The 18,308-nt window shown below is 47.6% G+C and overlaps 1 protein-coding gene across 2 annotated transcripts in view; it reads left to right on the top strand.

The window, feature by feature from the left end:
• The first annotated feature begins 1,443 nt into the window (after positions 1 to 1,443).
• HRAS (HRas proto-oncogene, GTPase) overlaps positions 1,444 to 18,308 on the top strand; it is a 40,397-nt gene continuing 23,532 nt past the window's right edge. For both annotated transcript variants that reach the window (XM_005522374.3, XM_005522373.3), the window contains exon 1: positions 1,444 to 1,739. The gene's annotated coding sequence lies outside the window, so the exon portion shown is untranslated. The remainder of the gene's footprint in view (positions 1,740 to 18,308) is intronic.

Consider the following 18,308-nt stretch of genomic DNA (forward strand, 5'->3'; position numbering starts at 1 on the left):
GAGGGCTTGTTAGAAGCAAGGGAAGAGTTCCAAGGTAGGTTAAAGCTTCAGCCTTTTTCTTTGGACCTGTCTGTTTGTGTGCTGGTGTTTGGAAAAGTGCTCTGGCAGGTTTGTTTGTGCTGGTGCAATACATTTGTGAGACCTGAGAAAACCTGCACAACTCTCTCAACGGGTATCCTTAGAACATGTTTAATCTGCTCTTGCTACAAGCTCTGCAGGGCATGAGCTTTCTTTTTATTATGTGTCAGGTGTAGTATCTAGAACAATGGTTTTCAGATCGATTTTCAGATTACTAGATACTTTTCTAATGGAAACAATAAATTGTGAAAGCGTGCTTGAAACATATGTCAGAGAGAACAGTGTTTTTCCAGTACCGGGAACGTGTACTTTATTTGACATCATATTCTGCATCAAAGCTTTATTACTTCTGCAAGCTGCTGGATAAAAGAGTGACTATGCAATCCACTATCCAGTTTCCAAATAGTAATAGGGGAATCACGGTGCCCAAGAGTAGAAAATGTCTGTTGTGCTGTGACAGAACGGGAAGCACTGCATTGACAGACCTGATTTCAGGACATGAAGCTTGAATCCATCAATATTTACTAGCTCTGCTTCAGCGGTGCTCCTTGTGGGACCCAAATAGGATCAGACAAGAGCCTTTCAACGCGCTTGGACCTTCATCTGAAATCGCAGTAATTCTGCTCAGACAGCGCATATCTCTGCTGCTAAGCCGAACTGAACCCCGTCTGCCTTATACAGAGTCAATTCAGGTGTCTTTTATTTTGTGGCCTTAATTGCACTTCAATAATTTGGAGTCATCTATTTTTCTAGGCATTTAGAGGGGCTTGATAAATGCACCCTGCGAGCCGAGTTTAGCGCATCGCGTTATCAGACAGGACCGTGACTGGCAATCGACACTACATTTCAGGGGTCTCTGGCTCTCCTCCCCAGAACGCCTCCGTGGGGCGCCGACAAAGGCAGCGCAGCTCCGGGCAGTCCCGCGGGGAAGGGCGGGCTGCGGGAGCGGCGGCCGCCAGGCCTTCCCCTCCCCTCGGGTGCGGGGCGCTCCTGCGGAGGGGCCGCCGCGGGCCGGGAAGAGCAGAGGGCTCTCCGAGGGGAAAGGACGCGATCGCGGCGGCTCCCGGGCAGCCGAGACAGCGGGGGTCACCCGCCGGGGCGAGGCAGGGCCCGGGCCCCCCCCGCCGCCGCCGGCGCCGCCCCAGGGCCCGCCCCGCGGCCGGGCCGCGGCGGGCGGGCGCCGAGCGGCGCTGATTGACAGGCGGCGCGGCCCACCCGGAGGGCGGAGGCGGCGGGGGCCGCCAATCCGGGGCGGCGGGCGGGCCCGGGCGGCGGGAGGGCGGGGCGCGGGCTGGGCGTGTGCCGCGGCCGCCGGCGGGGCGCGCTCCCGCTCCGCTCCCGCTCTCCCCGCACGCACATTGTCCGGGCGCGGCGGCGGCACAGCGCCCCGGCGCCCCGTGCCAATGCGGGGCGGGCGCGGCACGCCGGGGGCGCCTCCACCACCCCGGTGGAAACTTCCCCTCGCCGCCGGGCCGACGCGCGGCTGAAGCCCCCGGCGGGGAGGAGCGGAGCGGGGTTTCTCCCGCCTGGGGGGGCGCCTCGTCTAGTTTGGTTTTTTCCTACGTTGGAAGGGCAAAAGCGAATAATACTCTTGCCCGGGTTTAAACTTCCGCGCTTGGCTCTCCAGGACGCGCATCCCGCCCGGCGGGGTGGACGAGCCGGTGAGTGACCGCCGGGAGCGGGCTGGCGCTGGGTCGGGGTGGGTGGGACGCGCCGTCGCGCAGGGGCAGCGCCCACCGGCTCGGCGGGCACGGGGGGGCAGCGCCGCCGCCACCTGTTAGCGGGGCTGCTCCCCCCGCCGCCAAGTTCGTACCCCTGCTGTGCCGGGGTTGCCCCGCCGTGCCCTGGGCGGCGGTGAAAAGGGACTGACCCTCGGCCCGGTGGGCGGCGGCGGGGCCCGGGGTGTTGGGGGCGGTGGCGGCCACCCACCTGCTCGCCTGGCCGCGCCATGACTCTGCTGCCTGCGCGCTGCCTGCCGACCCGAGCCCCGGCAGGCCGCCGGGGTGGGAGGGTGGTGGGCTACCACCGAGCCACAGCCTCTGTACCCCCTTTGCCCTCCATCCCCTGCCCTGCACGCACTGTGCACCCTCCTGTCCCTCCACTGCCAAGCTGCAGCCCTTTTTCCTTCCCCCCCCTTGCCGTCCCGCTCCCCTCCATATCCCTTAGCTGCAGCCGTGTTCGCCTCCTCTTCTCAGCACCCCCAGTTTGCAGCCCACTGCTCCCGTCTTTCCTCATCCCCTTGCATCCCTCACGCCGCTCCTGTGATGCTTCAAAGGGGGAGCCCCAGACTCCCCACTCTTTGCCAAAGCAGATACCTGCTGGGCTCGGACACCCCCAGGAGAGACCAGCTCCATGTCGGTGCCAGGCGTCGCCAGGCCCGGAGCGAGGCGCGGAGGGGGCAGGCAGGTGGCGGAGGCGCAGGTATTTGTATCTGTGAGCAAGTGAGCGAGGTTCCCCGTTCTGCGAGCATGCGGCTCTGCGGAGCTGGTGACACCTCCCTCCCTCGTAGGGACGCTCGCCGCCGGGGCTCTGCGGCGTGCCGAGCCTGCCTGCGCCCTGCTGCCCTGCAAAGGGTGGTGCGGCGGCCGGAGCTGCAGCGTCTTCACCCCAAGTGAAGGTGCATCCGATGGCTTGCTTGGCCCATACCGGTCCTAACTGGGGATGTGTTTTAAATTGCCTGGAGACACGAGAGGCGATGAGAAGTCCGAGTGGACTGGCGAACTCTGGAGCTGCTGGAGAAATGCTTAGGACAGCTGGAAACAGGACTGTGCAGCAGGAATGGCTTGTGAAGCCATTGCATGACAGGTCAAGCCATTTACTATTTCAGTGTCCTAAGCTGGATGGTCATATCTCTCTTGTGATATGCAAGTTGCTCCTGGATGGGCCTTTGAAATGCAGAAAGGGTGTACGAACTCCTGGTGAGGCTGTGTCACAATGTACTTCAGTCTGGTTGGCATGGGTAGGATGTGCACCTTGGAGCAGGAACTGGTTTTGAATGGAGGAAAGCACATGAGGTTTGGTGTGGGCTCAGCTAAAGAGTTGCTGTACTCAGAATTGCTGATGTGCTTATCCCTCACAGCTCTGAAGTATTTTAATTCTACAGCTGGTGATCTGTGTGATTTTCCCAAGTGTTTTTAAGACAGCCATGACTGAATCCATGTGTATCCCCCTTCTGTGTGTCTGGTCCTTTCCTTCTCTTCGTAAAACGTTTTTCCTATGTGATTAATAATGTGCCAACTGCTTCATTTCAGCACTGGGGAGGCTGATGCTGATTGATTTCCCTGTTCAGTCTTCTCAGTGGGACTGGAGGCTGATGGGTGTTATCACTGCAGAAAAGTCTGCTTTTGGGTGGGAGCTGTCAGCATGTCTTTTTTTTTTTATCTCAGTGAACCTCTTACTTCTTTTAATTAAAAAGAGATGAAGTATGCGTGGTAATACCATTCATGTTTACATAAAAATGATCTTGTAATTAGCAATAATTATCTAAGTTTGGGATATTGCTGAGATATTTAAACAGGACTTATGACCTGAGGGACACTTTTTCCGGCCCCAGGGAGTTACCCTTGTTGTGGTTCTCTCCTGTGGTGAATTTGATTCTTGGCTGCTGCTCGTGGTAAAGGTAGAGGAGCAGTGGGAGTAGCCTCGTGTTCCTTTGATGTTGGCCTAGAAAGCCATGGCCAGTTTCCTTATTGAGCCTGGTTCTGCTTCCCAGGGCTCCCTGGCAGCCCTGCCACCACGTGTGTGGGGATGGTCTGCCTTTGATGGCTTTCACCCCATGGTCTGAAGACTCTCAAGGGGACCTTTCTATTGTCTTGGGGGAGGGGGGATAAACAGGCTGAAAAATTGCCAATTGACCTTTTTTTTTTTCTTGGTTTTTCAGGAGAAGGTTGCTGGTAGTGTGGGAGAGTTCTCCCTGTGAGAGTAGAGATCCTGAGCCATCCTTGTCCATCTTTCACCTGACTTCCCTTCCTTTAAGAGAGGCAAAGCTTAGCTCAAACATAAACACTTGCTTCCAAGCTGGATATGCTCCCACTGCCTTCCCTCCTGCTACCAGTGCACCCCAAATTTACCTTTCTATTAGGCTGCCCTTGGAGTCACCAGGTTTTCTTGGGGCAAAAAAACCTTTATGGAGTAAAAAAGTTTAATATTGGGGAAACATTCAACAAAATAAAATCAAGACAAAAAGTACTGCCTATAGAGAGGGATTCCTTGTGGGAGGGTGGTGATTCTCTTCTGTCTCTCAAGATGAGTTATACAGTAAAATGTATTTTTGTCAGTCTAAGAAAAGCAAAATGGTTGTACTTCAAGTAATCTTTAATTGTAATTTATTACCAGCTTTCTGTTTTAACATTTTTGAACTGTAAACTTAGAACCAGAGCTTATTAAGCAGGAGATGAAAATGTTGAATGTATTTGAATTTTACTTGTATTAATCTAATAATATATTTATGACGTGATATTTGATCAGTTCTATGCCTGGCTGAAGACCACAAAAGAGTGTTAATCAAACAAATTATTTCACAAATACGGATGAGATTAAATAAATTATCCATTTGCCAACTGCTATTCAACTGATCTGCCATGGCATGTTCTTCATTCTCTTATCTTTCCCTTCCAGTTTTCATTCCATTTTTGCATGGTTTATCTTTTCCTAAACTGTCCCTGGTATCTGTTTCATTTATCTCTTTTGTGTCGTGGTTTTCCTTCCATTCTTTTTTCTACCTCTTTCTTGAACCTCTCTTTCCTTGCTTTTTCAGTCTAAATTAGCCTTTTTTTTCTCTTTTACTCTACCTTCCCAGTGGAGTTTTTTATTGAACACTTCATAGTCAGCTCAACTAAATCTGGTATGTGTTTAAACACATAAAAAATGTGAAACTGAACCCAGATTGTATGTGAGTATGAAGATGTTTGGTGGTAATGCTCCTCTGCCTCTCCCTGTGTTTTCTGGCTGTTGCAGGAAGGGTGTTCCTGCAGTTCTGGAGGTTTTCCCCAGCTCTCATTTTTGCTTGTGTTCTCCTTATGCCTCTGTGAAAAGTGCATTTGACTTTGTATCTTAAGAAGGCTACCAGGATCAAATGGCAGCCCTTGCGTTGTTCCCTGGTTGTGTATCTGTATGCAGCCTGCTTCCATCTGCTGTCTGACCAAACCCAGCCTTCCTGCCAGCCAGTTTTTCTTTCCTCCTGGCATTATCCTTCCTCCCCACTGGGTTTATAGCCAGGAGGTGTCTTTCAGTAGGGCAAAAAGAATGAGTGCTCTGGACGTTTTCTGGTTTACCTACTACTTGTAGTGTCTGTATGAAATTCAGGTTGATGAGGGTAGGTGGCAAGAAGTGAACAGGTCATCGTGCAGGTTACAGTGCATGACCAAGCAGTCACAATATTCGACTTTGATCCAGTATTCAAAAATTAAAGTCTCCCAGAAAAATTAAGTTTGTTATAAAGAAGACTTGGTTTGATTTTTTTTTTTTTTTTTTTAACCCATGGATGAAATCTGCAGGTGGGGAGGATAATTCAAAAACAATGAAAGGAATAGAAAACCTTGTCTTTCAGGTAGGAAATTTGCTCTGCCTTGGCAATAAAGCTCAGGCAGTCCAGAGGGGTGTGATGGGAGTGCTCAGAGTGCGTGATTCGCCTCCGCTGATGGTTGCAGTGATGTTGCAGCAGAGCATGAGCTAAGCTGAGAATATCATAGCTGTCTGCTGGAAGTGCTGGGGGTTATGCCCCCTTGTACCCTGAAGGAAAGGTCTGTGCTGTACTGAAGCACATTAGCAGCTCTCCTGTCTTCCAAAGGGGTTTGGGTAACACTGGGGTGCACAGATACAGTGAGCAATCCAGGCGGCACATTGTTGCAAAGCAGAATTGATTGGGGAGGATGGAGCCAAGAGAATATTCTTTTGCAGTTAATTATTTACTGCAGGGAGAGAGAGAAGCTGATGATGTTTGGTTTATAATTACAGATATCCAGAGGTAAATACTTCAGGATGATCTGGTTTATTCTATGAGTTGCTACCTGTTTCTCTGTAATGTGGGACCAGCACTGTTTAATGACTGGCTCAGTAAAACCAAAACCCCATTACCAACTTCTCACCAGTGGGATATGATTCTGTAGCTTCCTGTGTGTGGTGCTAACTGACCTGAATGCTTACAGAGGGAAGTCTTTCCATGCTTGCTGTCTTAATGCAAGCCTGTGGTGCCTATCTGACAGCGATGTGGCTTCTTGGAATAGCTGATCTGTGCTGAAAGATGACTGTGGTTGAAGCCACAGCATTGTGAAAAGGTGAGTCCTGACCCCCCCCATCTGGCCTTGGCTAAGCTGGTTGCTTATCTCACTGGACTTTTCTTTAGGAGGGATACTGACCTAGCACATACCCAGCAAATATCCAGCCTATCTGCTAAAGGGGTAGGATGCCCTGGGTGAGGCACTCTGATAACGTAGAGGCAGTGGCAGCCCAGGTACTTGTATACCACTGTGCTGTGGGCCAAACTTTAGGAGGATTTTTCCTTTAGCTAAATCCATTATAGATCAGACTGCTCGTATGCAAGTTAAATTCAATAGCTGGTGGAGCCGAGTTTAAATGTGTGTGTGTGGGAGCAATAACTTCACGAATACAGAAAAGAGACATTGCTGCAATGTCTCTGGGAATATGCCTGTACGTCTTCTGCTTGTTTAGCATCCTTGAGAGAACAGCAGACGTGAGGGAGAAGCTGTGGCCTGTGAAATGAAGAGGATGCGTGCTCTTACTGGGAGAAGAGGAGCAAGATCTAAAAAGCCAGGGAGTAGGAGTGAAATGAGGGATGCAGGTGTGCACAGCGGGGGCTGCTCCAGGCTGCCCTGTTCTCCCTGGCTAAGGCTCTGCAGAGAGAGAAGTGAGGAGGAGATCAGTGGAAAAAGGCATTGTGGAAGCTGCTGTTTTGCAGAGTGATGTGTTGGTTCTCCTGCTGGTCAGGGCTGAACCGAGGCATGGCTGACTGGCAGTGGAAGTGTGTGGGGCCATATTCCCTGAGAAAGGCAAGAAAAATCTCCAGAAAGTCTGGCCAGCAAGTGCTTGTGCCTGAGGCAAGCTGGGATCTTGTTTAGAGGCTTGCTGAGAAGTGACCTCTGTTCATCAGCAGTTTTTTGGGGTAACAGGCAGCCATCGTGTCAGCCTGCTCCAGGATCATGTTGAGCACTCTGACACTCCATGCTATCTTCAGCAATTCTGTGGCTTACATCCAGCTCTATTCAGCCTGCTTCAAACCATGTGTATAGAATAAGCTTGAATTAATAAATTTGGAGCCTGCAAATGATGGATTCCATCCCACCCCAGATAGCCACTGCAGCAGCCAGAGCAGTATTCCTGGTATGGTACTAGGTCCTCTGTTTCTGTAGTGAACGTAGCAGTCGTGCTGCTTCCCTGCTGATGGCTTTGCATTGGATGTCAGGGGCTTAGTGTTATGTGAGGGACTGTAATTCATTCTCCAGGAAAAGGCTGAGCTTGAGAAATCAGGCTTTGGTTGGTATGATAAATAGATAAACCAGTAGTTGATTATGTTAAGTAAATAAAACATCACTGTTTCTTGTATGGGACTGATCCTGGCTTGTGTGTATGCTAATTCTGTGATAAATTTTTTTCACTGTCTCCCTTTGGATCTCTGTCTGTAGGTGCAATGGCTCCTTTTGGGTCCCACTCTGTGAGATTCCTGCTGTGAACAGCACAACCCTGCTTTGTAGAATGCAAACCTAGCAAATGCTGGTGAAAGCAGGAGATACCTCCTGCCTGGTGTGTGCATGCACACCCCTTGCTTCCTCCTCTTGTGCGCAGAGGATGAATACATAACCGTACACTATAACCTTGGTCATGCAAGGTTTCTCCCAATCTTGTTTCTCCCGGCCTTTTCCTGATTTGCATAATATTGTAAGAGGCCAGTTGGCTTTTTCTGGAGGGCTTGTCCCACTTTCCACACAGGCAGCCTTGGGCGAGTGGTCTGCTCCCTGACCTGCTTCAACAAATATGTGCCGGCTTCTTGATCCACTGCTGGGGGAGGCAGGGTGAGGGTAAGTGCTGGGGGCTGGGCAGGGGGAGGACATCACTGTGCTGGTTGGTGGTGTCACCTCCCATCTGGCAGTCAGCATAGCTGCTGATGGATGAGGAGCTGCACACAGATCCCTGCTTCAGTTTCTGCCTCATCTTTCTCCTGGGGTGTGTGGTGGCTGTACTGAAGCCTTGGAGGGTCAGATCTGCTCTCTGTCCTCCTAAGAGTACAGCTGCATGTCTTCCATTCTGCTGTACTCAGTTGCAACTGATGGCTCTGTAGCTATTCTGGTGGCCCCTATATTTTCCAGATATCAAGGTATTGATTCCCAAAACATATGCACTGTAAAGAAATTACTATCATGACTGTGGATGAGGTAGGAAACAGGTGTGACAGAGTCAGATCTAGACGTGGAAAAGTGCTCCAGCCCTTGCTTTTCCACAGAAACAAGGCTGTGTACTGGTGTGGCTCATAGTCACAGGGACCATGTGCAGGGTCTCCACCAGGTCTGGCAGAGCAGGGAGGTAGATGAAGGTGGAAATCTCTGATTCATGAGCAAATTATAGTCATCTGATCCTCACAATTACTGCACCTCATTATCAGGGGCCTGACAATATATCCTGCTTCACATTCCTTCTTTGATGAGCACATTAATCTGTGTTGAGTAGACATCAGTTTATACCTCTGCCCCTCCTCTGTGGTGTGTATCTCAAGCAGCCAGCCTTTTCCAGTCTATGAAATGTCCAGGCTTGGCTGCCCCTCATATCTGCTAGAAAGTGAAAAATTGCCAAGTATCTACCAGTGCCTATAGCTGAGGCAAACACCAGGCAGGAGAGGAGAGACATTATTACCACCCTTTGTTTTACAGCTGGGAACCGGGGAATGAAAATTCACATTAACAGGAGCCTAGAGCAGAGCTGAGAACAGAAATTGTTGTCCTAGTCTGGCACTTTGACTGCAAGGTCAGCTTCCCATTTCCTTTGGTGACTGATGAGTGTCAAAAGATTCAGCACCCAGCTGTTGATGTGTTGCTAATCTGATTTTCTGATGAGAGAAATGCTTTCTTATCACAATGAATCCTGAGCAGGTGGGGGTTTGTTTCCTTTTATCGTTTCAAGCAAGTCTGTCTTGACTGTTATTAAAATATTTTAGGTGTCTGGTCTGAGAAGTGATGTGAGTGGAGGGCTGGGTTGGCAGTCCTTTGCTTCCAGTCTTCCAGGCTGTAAGTGGGGTTTGTGTCTGAATAAACGGATAGACATCCCCTGGTAAAACTGAGTGTCTTGTTACGAGCTGGAAAAACAATAAGAAGATTTGGTCAATTTAATAGAAATGTTGGAGGCCTCTGGATGGGGATTGTTAAAAATCAGAGGGCTTTCAGATCTTAATTTGTGTTGGTGGCAGATGACTGCAAAATGAGCAATCTCTATTGGTCATCGGCACTGAGGCACTTGTTGTGGAAAGATCTAAAAAACAAGATGAAGTTAATTGATCAAATTTTTGAGGTTAAAAAATAAAACAAACTTCCCAGGGGGAAAAAAAAAGGTGGGTTTCTTCAAGAAGTGAAAACTCTTTACTTTTTTTTCCAAAGCAGTTTCCGAGGCACCTAATCTAATCTTTCCAAAACAAATCTCTGGCAGCCAGGGCTCACATGTTTTAAAAAACAGTGTAGAAAGGAATGTATCGTGACAGTTTAATTTGTTGCTGAAATATGCTCACCTCTGGGGTAATTCAGAGCAACTATGGAGAGGATGATAAACCTGTTCAGGATGGGAGGTGAGCAAAGGGAGGCTGCAGAGATGAAACTGCCCATGCAGAGGCGTAATTCCCAGGATTTAGGTTTGTCTTCCTTTGATTCTAATGGGGCTGTAGTCTTGTTCAAATATTCTAAACAGGGCAGTTATTGCTGAGCCCTTGCTGTGGCAACAAGGGAGGTTTTGGTGGTGATTGTCTGAGGGTGGTGGTAGGGAAAAGCCTCTGATGCAGCTTTAGAGATTAAATGGGGGGAGGATTACAGCCCATAAGGTACAGGTTTTGGGGATTTGTAAAGGCCCAGGGCAGCTAGTTGGATTTTGTAGTCACCAATCCAAGGATGCAAACTGAGCTGTAAAAGCTGGCTTGAAATTTCTGCTGTTTTAAAGGAAAAACAAGGGAATTGCCTTGGAAAGGGAGAACAAGGATGCTCTTGAGAAGGCTAAGGAAAGCCCTCCTGAGTTTTAATAGAAGATGTACAGTTTAAAAAAAAAAAATAGTATAGAGTTGCTTATCTGAAGTGTGCTCCTTGTGAAGAGGTGGGAAGCTGAGTGCCTAGAAGAGGGCTGGGCTTTCTCAGAGCATGCTTCTAAGTACGTGGCTTTTTTTTCTTTCTTTTTTTTTTTTTTTTCTCCCCAAGCCTTGCAATTGCATTGCAGTGGGATTGTGAGGTCTTGTTCAGATTCAACTGAAGCTGGTTGAACTCTATTGACTGCAGTGGCTGGGATGGTGGGCAGTGCATCTCTCAGGTCAGTTCAGGTTTTCACCTCCTTTGTTTCAAAATCTCTGCACATGGAATTAGTTTATTCAATTTGCAGCTTAGAGCAATTTCAGAAGAAATCCCAGAGGAGGAAAAAAAGAACACTACCACCTGAACAGATCAAAATAATCAAATGGGTTGTGTTGTGGAGCTGAGATGTGACTGGCAGCTGCTGCGTGGAGGTGGACAACCAGCAGTCACACTTTCTTAGCATGGCTTGCTTTGCTGGGGCATTGCGAGCAAGTACTGTCGGGATTAGAGTGCAAAGAGATAATGTTTAAAATCTGAGGTAGGAGCTGGTGAGCTTAGTGACAACTGAATGCTGGGGTGGAAGAAAAAGCTCTGTCAACAGTAAGTCACCCTTCCAGGGAGCTGAATTAAACTTCTCATTTCCTTCTGAACCCTTCAGTTCAGTCCCACCATGGGTGAATGTTGTGCAGTCTCTTCCATGCTTTTTTCCCCCTGTTTGATTTGAGAGCCCTTTGTAGCAACTTATCCCATATGCACCCTGGTATCAGGGAAGTTATTCTGCCTGCAATCCCCGTCTGAGCTTAATTTTGTTGTTCTCCATAGCATGAGGACTGATGGCTTCACAAATCTCAGAATACCTCCTCCATCTCTCCCCTGGCCAGCCCAACAGCATGACAGCTTCATTTAACGTGCGCTGTCTCCTTTGGCTTCCTGTTCCTAGACTCATTATTTTGCAGATGTCTGCATCAAGCTCCTGTGTTGCCTGCCCAAAAGGATTATATATCAGAAGTCATGAAAAGGAGAAGAGTCCTCAAGGCTGGCCTGTAAATCCCAAGTCTGTCTACTAGAAGAAATTGCAGTCCTCTCCCATGTCCTTGACCCAGCCCTGCTGCATGTGTTCATTCTTCCCTGCCTGTCATCTCTTGATGAGCACAAAGTGAGCCTTGCAGGCTCTCTGGGTTCTCACAGCATGAAGTGTTTGGTCCCTGGGATGTTCTCCTTTATTCACCTGCTAACACAGAGGCAAGCTGAGACCTGAAGAGGTGCCTTCTCTTCAGCCATCCCCCAAAATAATTTGGATCTGCTTGGAACATCATTACACGGAAGGTGTTGTGAAGTTTTCTTGATGGTAGGTAAACACTTAAGGGCAGGGGCCTCTCATCTCCCACTTGAAGTGTAGTGTTACCCTCGGGCCCTAGAGACTGAAGTGTTTTCATGTTAGCTGCAGGGTGAGATAGTCTCTCTCTGAAAAGCTTACCAGTTAAGTGCAAGATGGGGAGCGTCAGGGTGCAATTCCCCTGTCCAGATGTTGGCATCTAACATCTCAGTCCCCCTATAGATGGAGCAGAGGAAATGAGCACTTCCACCTCATTGTAGTGCAGGTGGATTCCTGTAACAGATCAGACAGACTGTGCCTGTCTCTGTTCACTGATGATAGAGAGGCTCTGGATGATGAGCGCTTGTGGACATATCTTTGCTGTAGGTGAGATGAGTCCCACCTTGACTAGGTGCACTGAGCATGCTGGGGTAGCACAAAAAGGAGGCAAGACTGTTGAATGTGGTCTGTCCTTGGCTGTCTGATCTGGTAAGCATGTTCATCTTCCTTTGCTCAAGAAGCCACCCTTCACTTTGATTCCTTGCTGGCCAAGAGTGGAGGAGAGTGGTGTCATCCAGACAGCAACTGGAAGACCGAATTAAACATTTCTCAGAGGTGCTCCTAGGACAGAGCTCCAATCCTGTCCCGGCTCTGGACCAAGAGATATTTTAACCAAGTGAAGGCAGAAACTGTAGGTATGAATGGAATAGTTTTGTCCTTGGTTCATCCTTTCATACTGAGGCCAAGTAGCTGCTAACATAGGTCAAGGATTACTTGGGTACTTCTCAGGAGCTCCTGACCTCCTGCATGTGTCCAAACAGATATCGTATTGGAGTGGGGGAAGACTTGAGACCTCTAAATCTAGAGCTGAGACAATGACATGGGCACTTCAGATTGCAAACCAGCAGGCGATAGCAGCAGGAGCCCTCCAGAGTGTCAAAAAGGGCTGCACATCTGGGTGTTCCAGTCTTGGTGGGTAGAACTCTTTCTGTTAGGGGAAAAAGGCTTTTTCCTAACACTGAAGCACTGCTAAATGCTATTATATTGTGGCTTTGAGGATGATGGAGTGAATTTCTGTATGTTGTATCCCATTTGACCTGAACCTTCATGGTTTCTCTGAAGACCCTGACGTGGTCTACAGGGAGCAGGTTGGAGGAGGCCTAGAGCTGTTCTTGAAGGAACTAGAAAAATGAAGTTAAGCCAACGGAAAGGAATAAAGCCTGATACCCTGGGGAGGATTTTCTTGACTGGCTGAGTTTCCCCTTTGATTTGGAGCACTTGTTCCATCATGCCTTTTGTTGGGGAAGAATTAGCCCGGTGGCAGAAATGCAATATACTGGGCGTTTTGGGAGTGAGAAACCTGTCCGCAGCAGGAGCCCACAGAGCTTGTACTCAGCCTCTGAGTCCCTGTGCTGACAGCTGGTTGCAAGCCTGCTCAGTAGGGGATGGTGCCATGCCACAGTCTTTACCCTCCATCTCATGCCTGTGTTGTCAGCATGATTCAATGCTAAGCCCTGAAGAAAAAATAAGTCAGTTTTATACCCTGATTTTGGTTGTTGTTGATACTCATGCTGTAATTCCCATCACTTCAGACACCCATTAAATGGTGCTCTGGAGAGTCTGTCTAGTGTGTGTGCACGCTGCAGTCACTTCTAACTTTACAATAGTGGGAAGTCTGTTAGAGGTGAAATTTCTGGCTGGTCCTGGGTGGGAAACACACATACTGTGCTACGTAAAAGGGAAAAAAAATACCTTATATTTCATTATACGGTATATTTTCTCACTTCATGATGCATCTGATCTCTCCCTGCTGTCTTTCCTGGCTACATGTCCCCACCACAAACTTCTGTACTTTTCATCTCATGCTTCTAGGGAACAGAGAGAGCAAGTATGAAAACCCTCAGGAGGTTTTAATTCAGTAAGGAAGGTGTATCAGGGCTTGCAGTTACCATACGTTTTTTCTCTGATACTTTCCCTGTTGTCCTTTCCCTCTGACCTTTGGTACAGTAAACAGCTAACAGTGTTTGAAGAGCATCCCAACAGGCACGTGGCACAGCATTGGGTCCTTGCAGCTCATGTGCATTCCTAGCTATATGCTTAGGGCTGGCCTTTTGCTGGCACCAGCCTGCTGCTGGCTGGGTGCACTGTGACAAAACAGTACTTTTCATTTGTTAATTTTTGGCACTGGCAGCACACTGGTTACCTTGTCAACAGGAGATGGTTTATAGGTCTCTGGAAGATTTGCAGCAGTGTCACTCAGCTGTTAGCTCTCCTGCTTGAACATGTGCATGTACGGGTCTTTGAAAGCTGGCGGGAAAAACGAGGATCGATCCATCTATACCTTTCACAAAGGTTTTTTTAACTATATGACATTCTAACTAATTTTCCTGACTCCCTAATAACATATGTATGTAATTAAATCTAGGCAGACAAGGCTGTATCAAGCCTTGGGCATGGAAATTGTGTAATACCATCCAGTTGCCTTTTGTGTCCATGGTAGACCCCACCTTATTGCACCAAGAACTTACTTAAGATTTTACCTTTAGGGTGGGAAGAGAATTCCCATTGTATGAAACCCACCAAAGGGTAGTCCACCAAAGGCTGCTTTGGTTTCTGATTCAGCTCTGCAAATACCGTCTAATGGCTTCAGATTGGATATGAATTTGGCTGGTATTAGTTCCCCTGTGAAGGGTAGAGCAAAGGAGAGAAAACTAAAGTGGCTTATCTTAGACCTGAGTCAGCACTACAGAGTTGGGAGTTTCTGTAGATCCTAATGAAAGGTCCCTGCCTTATCTGTCTTTATATTTTGCTGGTTGCACAACTTGGACATCCCATAGATGCAAATTTTTTCCTGGGATTGGCCCTGGTTGCCCAAGGAGAGTGTTCGTTCAGATTCTCATGCTTTGCAATTAATATAAGCTTCTCAACTCTGTGTGAGAGAAAGAAAGGGAAGTGGTGCTAAGTGGTTTGTGTTTTTTTCCCTCTCTCCATGTTTGTTGTTCTTCACCAGCTGGCTACTTTGAAATGAGCATGTTGTGGTTTTTTCCTTGAGGAGCAACGTGTTGCTACAAATTCAGCTTCAGAGAGGTTGTGGGAGCTTTTGTCCGCTGGCGCTGCAGCTGCTGCGGGCAAGGCACAGACAACACGTGGTGCTGCGGGTACCCAGCCTGTGAGCCTGGTCTGGCTGGAGGGAATGCTAGCCCAGCCGAGCAGCAGGATCCTTCTTTCCCGCTGCATTCCCACACTCACTTGGTGGTGCCTGGGAGATGAGAGTCCTTGCCTTGCTCCAAACCATGCAAGAGCAGCAAAGTTCACACCATGGGATGTTGTCAAAGGAATGAGAACCTGTTTCAAGCAAATACCTTTTCTCTGCCTCGTTTAGCAGTGGCAGCCTTATCTTAAGAGGGCTGTATGAAGTGTGCTTGTCACAGCTCTGTCAGGCACCCACACAGCTCTCGGAGATACCTTGTGTGTTCTCTTCTGAGCTACTGAATGAAAAGTGGCTACTTTAGAGGGTAAATTGCCTCCACAGGTTTAAGAAAAGGTATCTAGTTTAGGCCTAGAGAACACACTTCATGTTTAGGTACAGTGGAAAACCTTTGAGTGAACTTTATGAAGTCTGTGTTCATTGTGTTTTTCGGAATACTCTCTGAATTTGCATTTTTGTTTTGTGCTCTGCAAAACATGAGCCCCTTTGGGGCTGTAAAGGATAAAACACTGAGTTAAAGTGTAGACTTGTAGAATAAAGAATAAAACACTTGCCTAAAGTGGTGTGGAAGAGTTGTCACGCTATAGAATTCAGCCTGGGCTGTCAGCTGTGTGTTTCACAATGACCTTGGCCAGTCACACTGGTGTTGTCTTATGACCATGCAGCCACTTGAAAGGGAGGAAAAGAAGGCCAACTACATGAACGTTTGTATCTGATCAGGGTTTTGACTGTTAGTTTAATTCAGATTTCCTGTTGGAGTTGACATAGTATAGTCCTGAGTTTGATCAAAACTCAGGAAGCAAGGAAAGAAGCAGCCCATGGAATGGCAGCCACCACTTGGAACAGCTTCTTTATGGAAGCTCTCCATTTAGGCAAGAAGTACTAACCTCAAATGTGTCTTCCTTCAACGCAGGTCTTCACCCTCTCTGTCCTAATCTCAAGTCTACAGGTAAAAGGCAATAATGGTAGATCCTAGAGCCTAATCAGCCTTTGATGGAGGGGATTGATAAGGAGCAAGACAAGCTGTACTGTAAGTTTTTAAGGATGGATTGTGAGGCTGAGTTGACAAACTTTCAGTCTTCTGAGCTCTATTTTTTCCTTGCTGTTGGAATAGGAATTTTTATCTCATGTTAATATACTCACATTACAAAGCATTGCAGTTTGTCTTTTTACTTGAGTGGTGCTTCAGGTTAAAGTTGTCTGGTTTGTGAGATGGTGGCTTTGTGAGGGATTTTTCCAATTTTAGAAAAAGCTTTTTGCAAACACTTGATTAATTTCTTTAATTTAATTTTATTTCTTCAGTTGAAGTTTCTGTGTAGGAACAATGAGAGCTGTGTAGGAACTATGCCCACTACACCATGCTGTGGCCTTGTAGGTTCATTGTAGGGATACACATGGTCCTCAGGGTGTTGCTTTCTGAAAATAAGAGTATTTTAAGGGAGAAACCAAGCAGCAGTTTATTTCTGGCTAGGTGTGAATGATGTACAAGAGTGAGAGACTGATGGATGTTCTTTAGGAGCCTGGAAAAACAACACATTGTGAGCTCCACTACCCTTAAGTGAAGAGGAAGCTTTATCCACACATCACCACTGTTCAAAATCTAACTGGTGGCTTATCTCTGCCAGGCTCCTGTGAAGGTACATGACCATGTTTGAGATCTCATAATATTGGCAAGACTGTAAAAATTCAGAGTTCAAGTTTAAGCTCTGAAGTTATTCTTCTAAGGAAAGAGAATTTTGTTGTACCAAGGATCTGAGGAGATACGGATCCACAGAGCAGAACCTCTGACTACAGATACTGTTGTGGTTCCCTGCTCCCTTAAGAAAAAAAAGCAAAACCCCAAACCACCAGAACTCTGAAGGAGGTTCTTGTCCAAAAGTGAAGATTTTCTGTAGTTGTTCCAAATGGCTGTTTCCTCAGGGGGATCATTTTCATAGCTTGTGTGGGATTCTTTAATCCAGCTCAAAGCCCAGAAGACAGATGGGGTCATGGCAAGAGCCAGGAAGTTTGCATGATCTTATTAGACTGGATCATCTTTAACAGTGCCAGTTCAAATCACCTGTCCATTTCTTGCTTTTTCCAAACCACTGGGGAAAGAAATAAAGCCCTAGCAGCCTTGTGATATTTAGCATTACTCATACACTCTTGCAGTCTTGAACGGTCAGCAAAAGGCAAATTTTGTGGGTGTGGGTGAGCAGAATTGGAGAGGAACCTCAGATCATCCATAGCACCAGGCTCTCACTACTTGAACAGTGCCTTCTTAGCTGTTACAGTCTGTATTTATAGTAGCAGACCAAAAAAAGCCTGAAGGTGTGGAAAGGGATGATGCAGCCACCAGTATAAGCAAACTTAGGTCTTTTGGTGCACATCCCATCTCTATGTCCTCCCAGCCCTGCCTGGAGCTGCTTTTAGTGGTATTTGCTGTAGCCCAGCAGGTAGTTGTATGAGTTTTTAGGTGCCCTGAGGCCCAGTTTTTAACCCCCTTTCCAGAGATCGTGGCTTAAATTATAAGAGCTTCTGTTCTTGTGTCTTTGCTGGTGCTTGTGGTGCTTTGCAGGGATGACCAGTTGAATAAAAGGTCAGGATTCATTCACTGGGGGCTGATGGCAAAGGGTGATAGCATTAAATACTTCCAGCAGTCAGTGATTTGCAGGTGATGTAGGTCATGTAACAGATCTTCACACACACAGCATATAGAAAATACAATAATTTAACTTGTAATAATAAAGTTATGATTATGTGCTAGGGAATTGAAGGCAGATGCTTGGATTTTTCCCGGTGGGCTGAAGGGAGGATCAGATTTTGGTTTATTTATTTATTTATTAATTATAAGTTAAACCAAAGCCAAAGAACTATGAGTCAGCTTGATCCTCTCTGCTGCAGTTCCTGTACCATGGTCCCCAGGCATTGTCTAACAGATGCCTGTACCCACACAAGGCTGGATGAACCCAGAGACTGCAGACTTATTTTTGTCACCCTGTTGCAGAAACTCCTTAAGGAGGCTCTATGTATGCTTAGGAGCCAGTGGTATGGGAAATCCTCTTAGCAGAGCATCCTGGGAAAACACTCAGCTGCTGATCCTAGGAGCAAGTTCTCTGTGCCAGCACCATATGCAATTCCTCATGGCAGCCAGATCTCTAGGAAGGAGGAAACAGTTCTGCCACCTCTTTCCTTCTTCTCCTTTATGATGGCTGAGTTTTATAGTTGCTCTGCCGGCACTCTCTGTGCCTCCCTGACTGAACAAAGGCATATTTGTGCTTTCAAAGGTAATGTCAGTCTGCCTTGCTGCTGTCTCAAGATGCAGAGAGGGATAAGTGCTCCAGATGGGCTAAGGTTGAAAATTAAAATAGAGCAAGTGAGATCCTCAACCAGTGTTGATTGTCTTGGCTTTAGTGGCATCAATGCAAGAGCTACTTTTTGCCCTTTCCTTAGGGTG

Source organism: Pseudopodoces humilis, chromosome 7, assembly GCF_049639895.1.
Source record: "Pseudopodoces humilis isolate 2021_Gansu_Grassland_sample_001 chromosome 7, ASM4963989v1, whole genome shotgun sequence".
Lineage (NCBI taxonomy): Eukaryota > Metazoa > Chordata > Aves > Passeriformes > Paridae > Pseudopodoces > Pseudopodoces humilis.